A 10,313-nucleotide genomic window follows, 5' to 3' on the forward strand; every position below is an offset into this window, starting at 1 on the left:
GTCACTACATGCCCAATTATCTATATATATATATATCTCTATAACAGGTCCCAAAGTCACAGCAAAAAATAAAAAAAAGTCTTAGTAAAGCCCCACACTCTTAGACAAACCTAATCAAACACCCTGAAAGAGAATTGTCTTTAGAAATGATAATAGATATGCAACTGATTGTGGCAATGAACACATGGGTATGTGAGCACATGCGTGTGTATGTATTTGTACTTTCTATAAAGTTCCAACATATTAGTTATAACCAACCTTGGAAAAAACAGTCATTCCTCCCTCTTAATGCTGCTTAGATCTACATTAATATAGCAGTGCTGACATTAATCATTGGCCAAATGCTATCATCGTCATTAAGATCAAAAGGAGAGGTTTGTCAGCGAGACACTTCCAAATTAGCGGACTGAGGATTCAAAGACTGTAATCGATTAGGTATCCCCTCTAATAATTAGGATATTCCAGAGGACACTGTAAGGCAAACCCAACTAATGCATCATTTAATTTTCATTCTCCCCAATAACAATTTTTTTTAGGAGATCATATTCAGTAGAGTTAATGGTGGATCTACAAACCAAATGGTGTCAAATGTCCTGTTAATGAATGTTTAATAAAATACATTTTGCATGAAACAGTTTTGTAGTATTTATTTATATTTTTTCACAAACTATATTGCGTTATTTGTTTTAATTAAAAATAAACTTGGCCACAATGAACCATTATGTTATGTGTGGACAACTGTACATGTAGAACTGAACATTTATGCCAGTTGTGACCTAAACTCGTATTACTGCTAAGGTCTGGTAAACAAAACCAGTACCTTTTATTGGCAAGTAAATATTTGCTTGAAGTTCACAAACAAAGGCAAACAAAGTTAGCACTCAAACATGATTAATACTCAGCATGCAGCATACACGTTTCGCAGTCTCTCTAAATAGCAAAGTGATTAGACGTCTTCTTCAGTTACTTGTTAAGCTTCGACAAGGTAATGAGAAGCTTAACTAGGTTCTCCCAGATGTGCTTTCAGAAACCACAGTATGTTTTCTGTTGTGTGTGAATAAATTAGGAGACTTACTTTCTTTTTTGTAAGCTTGCAGTATATGAACACTATGATACAGCCAATTACTAAATGTATGTAGTGTTTCAAGAAATAACCCATGCAATATCAGCAATACAATGTAGTTGGTTCATAATAGAACTTGCGAATCCAGAAAGAATCTTGATTAAAAAAAAACATATATGTTATACATATAAAATACAACAGAAATCCCAAAATGAAAGAATGCTGCTCCATTACAAAGTTACATTTTTTTATACAATTTATCACATGCCTAGAGCTAAAAAGTTGGACAACATACTATCTGGAAATGAGTTACACTTCCCTTTATCAAAAAAATACTATAAAATAATTCATATTAAAGTATCACCTGCCAGACACAGAATTTGCAGCTAAAATCTTCTGTCTTACTCCGTGAACTGAAATTTCTGGCATTGATTGGCAGCTCAAGCTGTCAATCAGTGGCAGTAACACATTGCACACGCTGATAACGTTTTTGAGGTGGGACATAGGCTTGAACAGTAAAGTAGAATTTAAAGTAGAAATGTTTCATTATGAAAAAAAGGAAATATCTTGCAAAAAAACCCAACAACAAATAGGTAACCTTTATGATCCCGCGCTTCAAAAAAGAAAATATTTACAGAACAAAAAAGAAAACATTAAATATATTTTTTGTAAATATTAACCGTTCCTTGTGTTGCTTGACCTAAGGCTGAAAAAAGAACACATAAAGTAAAGTTGGTAAGGCGGGTGAGGAGAAGCGCTGCCCTACATCAACCTAGGGCACCAACCCCCTTAAATGCATCACTGCTGGGAACCACTTTAACAAAGCAGGCAAACTACACATTTTGTTGATGATGATGATAAAACAAATAGAAATTGCACACCCTAAAATACTGTCAGATTTCTTAAATTCTGCTTGTTGTTTAAACTCTAGAAAAGCTTATGGAAATACATTACCACCTCAAGGTATCCAGAATCTCACTATTTTAACCCCTTAATGACAAAGCCCGTACATGTACGGGCTCAAAATGCATTGTTTTCAATGGGTTTAGGAACTGCCCATTGTCCTTAAGGGGTTAAGTAAATTGCAGCTCTACTCCACAAACAAAAATGCCTTGTCCACTGTCCAGTATATAGCTTATTATTTCGTTATGCTTTGATATTGCGCATGATGTGGTTATAAATCACAAGTGTCTGCCATAGAAAATATATTCTTTTGAATGCTTAGAACTACTCAATACATTACTAAGGGAAGTACTTTATCTTACTTAGTGATGGACATTAATAATGCAGATTGAAAAAAATGAAATAGTCTTAATACCTGCATTCACTACTCCAAAGGAAACATTTATTGACTATATGCAAATATGTATGGGCTTGTGTCATCAGAAACCTTTAGCAGTTGTTATGCTTTTTAAATAACTGAATCTAATATAGTTCACAATTCATATTGATTCTTGTATTTGTTAATTAACCATTTTGATAGCTACGAGGCAAATTCCAGTTGTGTGCACAATTCAATTACCCATGCTATATAACACAATCGGTTTCAAATACACGCCATCTGTTAATTTAAAATAAATGTGTTTGGTATTAAATTATCTGAGGTGAGGTCTACATCAACAAAGGGGTTTATTGTGTGGTGTGGTTTATTTCAGATACTGAGCTAGGAACGCGTTACAAAATAAAGCATTATCCGGTAGGATGAAAGGCCAGCATACAATGGTCAAGTGCCCTTTACTAATTCAATGATCCACAAATAATCCCAGGGTGTGCGTAATCTTTTAAGGGCTACACTCGAAACTGCACAGTGTTTACTGTGCCGAACTCCAAGCTTAGAAGGCTGCAAAAAGGCCAAGAGAAACTCAATCAAAATGGTTAAAATTGATTAAAACATATGTGTTCAAGTAGATATATACTTAATATCTAGTGTAACCTTGAAATTTGGAGTTTGATACCTTATACTAGAGTGAGGATAATTAACCTGCTCTAGAATGAGACAGGGTACAAGTAAACCACATCAATCTGCCAAACCAGAATTCAGACCCATGCTATATAAACAGGGTGTCCAACGACCCCCTTAATAGGTTTGCTTCTAAACAAATGCTGGATAGCTACAATAACATTTCCAAAAAAGTGAATTGTAGATAAACCTCATTATCAGAATTGAATGAGCCCTTTAGCAATGGTTGTAGGTACACAAAGCTAAAAAATGCATTCCTCATCACCATTAATAATGTAAACAATTCAAAAAAACTAAAAGATGCTACTTCATCTTATACTAGGCTATAATACATCATACAACAACAGTATCATATATGTAGCAAACCGGTTTCTTTTTGACATTGCCGAAACAGAAGAATGTTCTGATGTCTGCTTGAAAGGGCATGTGGATGACCTCATCAATCTTTCTTTTCATGTTTTTATTCATAAGTATCAAAATATCAAGGTTACAACTGCATCCATGAACAAATTGCAAATATTTCCCTATTTTAAAATGCTAATGTTGCTTCTACACTTTTGCTGGATGAGTTCCCTTTAATCTCCAACAAAGTTAAATGCAGTATTAAGTAGAGGCAGTGCATTTTGGACGCTTTCAGTATCATATAGTCCTCCATTAATATAATTATCTTCTCCTCAATGTCATTTTTATAAAAGGTGAAAAATCCACAAAGTCTTTTTGAACTGGAAACGACTGGAGTGTGGTGTATGTAAACATGTTTGCAATAATGGAAGTGTAGTTGGCAAATAAAAAAAAGCTGAATATATATATATATATACACATACATACAAAGACAGTGTGTGGGGGTTGGACAGATGTTTGGCCAGACAACGACTTAAAAAAGAATGGCAGTGGTATCTTGGGGAGTAGCTTACAGCAAACCTGTTGTCATTGTTGAGCAGTCCCCGTGGCTTTATCAAGTTGATTCTCTGGAATTCCCTACCCTGTTCCATCAGACTTTTCCCACGTACTCAAATTGCAAAAGATCTCTGAAAACCCAGCTTTTTCGAGAAGCATACATTTCCAACATCATATCCAATCCATCTGAATGACCAACAACGTCTACAGATCATCCAGACTTTATCAATTCATCACCATCCAAGCGGTCCTCTGCTACCATTTCACTCCCCCCTCAACCACTGAATAGATTGTAAGCTATTTTTACTGCTCCTTACTGTAAAAGCGCTATGGAATCTGCTGGCGCAATATAAATAAATGTAATGTATATTGGAACTACTTACTGCCTTGCAAAATATCAAGGATGTACTATTGTGAAAGCTAAACTCTATAGCTTTTGCTGCTCGCTAACTTGCGCAACTAAGTTCAAGACTGCACTTTTATTAAAGGCAATCAGGAATTATTGACAGGTACATCGGCTGACGGCTAATGACCATATTTCTCTCAGGCTGCAATGTACTTGCCCAGATTTGTTAATGCCTAATTCAGTAGCTAATATTTGTGGTTGTAAAACTCTAATCAACTGTTTTAAGCAGAAGAATTACATTTCTATGGATAGCTAATGGCTGTCACTTTAGAGAGGGCTAGTCCAAGTTCGGCAGCCAGGTGGCTATGATTATTATTGCTAGTGTCTAAATCTCTTTTATAGGGAAATCTATGGATGAATGCCCTCCTGGCTCCAAAAAAGAAAGGCTGTCTCTTAAAATCCTAAATACATAGCCGACCAGCCTTGCAGTACTCGAGCTCTCACACACGAGTGATCGCCACCAGGGTGCCTTTACATTTAGATCCGTACTAAAATAGCTCCCACAATTTACGTGTATTGTTATGCAAATTAAGAAAATATGATTTTTTTATTAAATTGAACATATTAAATATTAAAAATGAAACAAATTAAAATGAAACTAATAATGAGTTAGGAAGGAGAGAGGTTTTAATTCCTGCACAGCCGGTTATTATAACTGAAATATCTCTTTATATATAAAACTAAAAACAACAATAATAATACGAAATTAAGACTTACTGATACATAGTGTTATATCATCTGTATGGACCAGCTTAGTCACTCTCCATTTCTAATGAATCCATCTGGTGCACGCAAGGAAGATCAGCAAGTGCCAACAAAGGGCTCACAATTACAGTTGTACGTTATCCAAAACTAGCAGTGACCTTCTTGTGGAGTTCCTGTGCAATGTTTTGTGCGAATTTTGTCTAATCTCCTCGGGACCATGTTAATATGAGACTATAAAACACAGGAGTGACGTGCAGAAGCCTGCTTCTAAGCCATTTCTGACATATGCTGCTCATGTGTGAAAAAGGAACAATGGTCCAAACTACAGAAATAATTGCGCAATACTTTTTTTTGCTAGAGGACTGAATAAATCTACGGACCCCCTTTGTGCATCTGGATATGTGCAGTATATTGGAGTAGACAGCTAACGCTGTTGTAATGTAGGGGTTTAGCATTGCATTATGGAGACATCATTAGAAATCAATTATTTTTTTTTAAATGTAGCATGAAGGTTACCAGAAGGCAACCTAGCCTACTGTATAGGATCTCCAACCAAGTGGAAGACGGTTCTTAGGGCCAGAGCAACCGGACTGTACAGTGAATACGGTATACGGCTTATTAGGTGTAATGTTACAAACACACGGGGGTAAATATGGGGACACTCATTTAGTACCATGGCTATTGCCTTGTCCATAGTACAGGTCAAGATATCACAGACCTCCATGATGCTGGCCTTATTATAAGGTTGGCCTGTTACTAGGCCATAACACATGATGGCAGGGAGGTAGTTACCCCTTATAGCCTTGCACACCCGTAACCAGGTTTTTTAGTTTAAAAGACAAGCTAGGTGCCCATTGCCCCGCTCCGCAAGCAAGAACGTGCTTGATAACGCTGGAGAAAATTTGGTTGCATATCCCCACCTCAATAGGACTCCTATATTTTCATATTTTCCACATATATATTTATTATCAAAGTTGGATGAGTTAATTATCTCGATGCACAATGTATAATTTAAATAACTCACTAGCACTGTTACCAACGGGCCTGGATATTTTCTTACTAGAAGTGATTGTTGCGTACAGAATATGCCTGTGATTAAAGTGTCATTAGTAATAAAGCCGCCTACCATGTAAGTGAGATATATGAATTCTATCAAATCCAATCATCACATCTGTGAGATAATAATCACTTCACTGGATAGATAATTAATAACTTGCTCACTGATGTGTTATGAGATGTTATGATCTGTCAGAAAATATGTCTGTGAAAAAAATATCCAGGAGAAGGCTGGGGAGGGGGGGAGAAGCCAAACGCATGGCTACAAACACACACGTCATCAATACAACACATCGAACAAATTTAATAGCACCCCAGACAAGGACGGTCAACCTAGCACTGAATATAGCAGAAGACTCTCTGACCTTAATTAATCACAGATACATTTTCTATAAATATCCAACTTTCTACTGGATCAAATTCTAAAATCAGTAACCAAAACGCCTAGGGTAAACATCAAGCACGTATTTCGTGCCACAAAACGGGAATCGATGTGACATTGGAAGGAAAGTCATTACTAAGTCAAAATATATAGGAGCGGAAGCAGTTACTATGAATTTGGTCTTTCCACGGCCAAACCGATGTTTTTGTTTCCAGCATTATCAACAGGGAGAACGTAAAACAACTATGGGCATTGTTCTCACCAATTTTGTAATGAAACGTATATTATTATTATTATGATCTTTTATTTATATAGCGCCAACAGTTTATGCAGCGCTTAATACAATACATATTAGCTACAATATATTAGCTTTCTTATTAACCCCTTGAGTACAAGAGCAGTTTGGGACTCTTTAGCAAAAGTAAGTACAGTAGCATTATTCTGAAACTGCATTGTATTGTACTAACTTTTAGGGAAAACATTCAAATCAGACATTTCTATTTTCTATTTTCCGAAATCATATATGTTATTCTTTCCTGAAATTATTGTTTTACAATATATATATATATATATATATATATATATATATATATATATATAATGTATAATGTATATATATAGGATGTATATATAAGCAAATGTGGCAGTTCAGGTTTTGTCTTTTGTATTTGCCCTTGGCTCAGATACTTGCCCTTGGTTATCCTGCTTAAAGGTATACCTTGCTGTTTTAAATCTTTATCTTTGCACAGAAGCCTATTCACCAGCTAAAAGGAGCAAACTTCAAATAGCACGGTACCACGACACGGTTATTGCTGAAGTATTTTAAGGTTCAAAACGAGTCTCCCTGAAGCACACAGCAAATGTCTCACTTTGAATCTAGATCACACGCAGTCCTAGAAATCTAATTCCAGCCTCAGTCGCTAAATGTGCAATGTCAGTCCCAGTATTTTAAAGGTTACACAGCTCAGCAGGATTCATCAAATTGTGCTTAACGCTTTATTCAATATACAGTAACTTCACTACCTGTACCGAAACCTGTGTGTGTGTGTATCTACCTGTGTGTATCTACCTGTGTGTGTATCCACATAGGTGTGTGTGCTTGTGTGTATCTACCTGTGTGTGTATCCACATAGGTGTGTGTGCTTGTGTGTATCTACCTGTGTGTGTCTCTACCCGGGTACATCTACATGCTTTGTACCTGTATGTGCTTCTTTAAGAGACATAATTGTCTATCTTATTTATTTGAGTCACATTATACCTTGGTCAATCTATTTTCCGTGTATATAACTAATTGTTTAAGCCATTCCTTTTTAAGTGAAATCTCTTTACACTATTCTAAGACAAAAGGAATGCCTTAAAATGATTTTACTTTAAATGATCAATCAATCAAATATTTACATGGATTGAAACAAAACACCAGCACCTACCAAAAATATTTCTATGTGAAACACTTGCAGTGTATTTGCAAGAACAAAAAAATCAAGAACTTTTTATTTGCCCAAACAGGACTGTGTATTACATTCATGTAGATTCTAGTGTCAGAAAGTGTTTCTATCTGATTAAATCTCACCCTTTTAACACAGATTACAGAATGTGAAGCTTTGTTTGTATGTATATAAAGCCACCACAAAAAAACTAAATGTATCCAGTTCCAACACTGGAAAATCCCATCATACACAACAGTGCAAATCCACACATACATAACAACACAAACCTCATGGACATGCCATGGAAAAGGATTTGTGTTCTCTCACTATAACTCCACTCTACATTTCATAATATAATGTACCTTGCAATGTAATCTCATGTACATTACAGTTTGTGCCTATATATATATATATATATATATATATATATATATATATATATATATATAGTGATATATATAGTGTATATATAATGAAGATTATCCCACATTAACCCACTGTATTGTGAATCCAGATATGCACATTGCACTGCAAATCTCCAATGATATACAGCACACAATAACCATGCAAATAGCACAAATCCAGCAGTGTCAATGTGTGTGCCATGCAAATTCACTAATATTACAACACAAAGCAATCCCAGACCTAGTTTCCATCCTGCAACAGCACTACTGTCTGTTACAATGCAGTCTTAACCTATTTCTAAGAGGAATCTAGGTTGTGGTCAGTGCACTAAGCACAGGGCATTCAAAGGGACAAACTCTTATTGCACCTGACAGATCCCATATAGTACTTTTCTCCCTAGCCCATGTCACACAGCATGTGACTCACAACAGCCACAGGATTGATTCCCCCATCTGCCAGGGATCCCTGCTATGTTATACATACACAGGGTTCCACACACTGAGCTTGGTAAACCAGGAGCAATTATACACACATACATAGGCACTGAATATTAAAGCTGGAATTCTGCAACTCACGCTCAATGGCTGAGGGAGATGGGAGTTGCAGTCCACCAATGGCTGTAGGTAGCCATGCTGTCAGCCAGCCCTTTAACTCTGTTTAATGTATATTTAGAAGACATGCATCAAACCACCTGAAAAGCACCACAATTAACTTATTCCACAAGTACTGAGGTGGCTATAAGAGGATGAGGGGGGCTCTTCCTACCTTGGCCAGTTAAAGATCAGTGCCGGTGGGGTGAGACAGTGCAGAGGCAGGTGTCTTTCCAGTTGCAGCCTCTCTGGCAGTTGATGCTGTATCCTTTGCCCCGCTGAGCCGAGTATCTTTCTTTCCCTCTTTCACAACGTTGCATCGCAAGAGCTCATGATCCAGTTGAGTGAGGCGCATGCGCAGTGGCGACAGGTGATGGGCTAGAGAGAGCAGCTCCAGCTGTCTCCTGCAGAGGCTCCTACTGATGAATTCAGTAAAAGTAATGCTACCTCGTGAACTGCGTGGAAATCGCACATTTCAAGTGCTTTTGGAAGTAAAGTAGCACATGTTTTTATGCTTTGGACATGAAATAAATAATATCACATTATTTTGTAAGGTAGGATAGTTAGGTTTTTTACATAAAATAATTGTAATTTGTATAGTTGACTTAATGCATGTCATTTTTAATCTTGAAACTATTCTGGAATAATGTGTACTCATCAGACAGTAGAAATAAGCAAATAAGGACAGTCCTGGTCAGTGTTACAATTCTGCTCTTCAGTGAAGCCTTGTCTTAGTACAAAGATTGCTGTTTGCCAAGAAAACTTTCAAACCAATGGTACCTGATTGAAGATAAACTTTACTTAGATTAAAGAAAGCTAATTATGAACTGTGTGGTGCTTACATGGATCAGCCTCCCAGGCTGGAGGAATAGGAAGTAAACACCTAAAATACCAATGAGATTGTCTTAGATAAGAATACATAAGAATTCTTCCACCATTTCCTCCCCTGATTCCCCTTTTTTTCTAGAAACTCAGAATGATTTCTGGGTGTAATTATATTTCTGTGTTCTGACACAATAATATTTCTATAAATATCTGTGTTTACAAATGTAATTGTGTAAATACTTAAATATGCACTCTTGAAGCCTGGGGGGGGTCATTCAGTAGAAGCTGCAGCTCCAGAGCTTTACAGGTACAGCACTCTTATCATATGATAAGGGTCCAGTGTCCCTTTTAAGCATGCAAAGTTTATTTGTATTTTCAAGACTGTTTCAGTATATACATGTAAAGCATCGCAAACATACAAACCATTTATAACAGTAATCACAGGAAGAATTCTAGGGGCATGTTAAGAGTCAAGTAGCAAGGGTGCAGATTTTATTGAGCAAGGAAACAAGGGAAAATAGGAATGCAGCAGAACATTAGACATATTACAATACTATGGAAAAAACTGATTGCAAAGGTAACATTTCAGACTGGCCT

General features: G+C 36.5%; 1 protein-coding gene across 1 annotated transcript in view; it reads right to left on the minus strand.

The window, feature by feature from the left end:
• Positions 1-9,175, minus strand: part of ZNF385B (zinc finger protein 385B) — a 155,808-nt gene extending 146,633 nt beyond the window's left edge. The window contains exon 1 of the mRNA XM_053471017.1: positions 9,067-9,175. The gene's annotated coding sequence lies outside the window, so the exon portion shown is untranslated. The remainder of the gene's footprint in view (positions 1-9,066) is intronic.
• Positions 9,176-10,313: the final 1,138 nt, after the last annotated feature.

The sequence above is a fragment of the Spea bombifrons genome, chromosome 7 (genome assembly GCF_027358695.1).
Source record: "Spea bombifrons isolate aSpeBom1 chromosome 7, aSpeBom1.2.pri, whole genome shotgun sequence".
Taxonomy (NCBI): Eukaryota; Metazoa; Chordata; class Amphibia; order Anura; family Pelobatidae; genus Spea; species Spea bombifrons.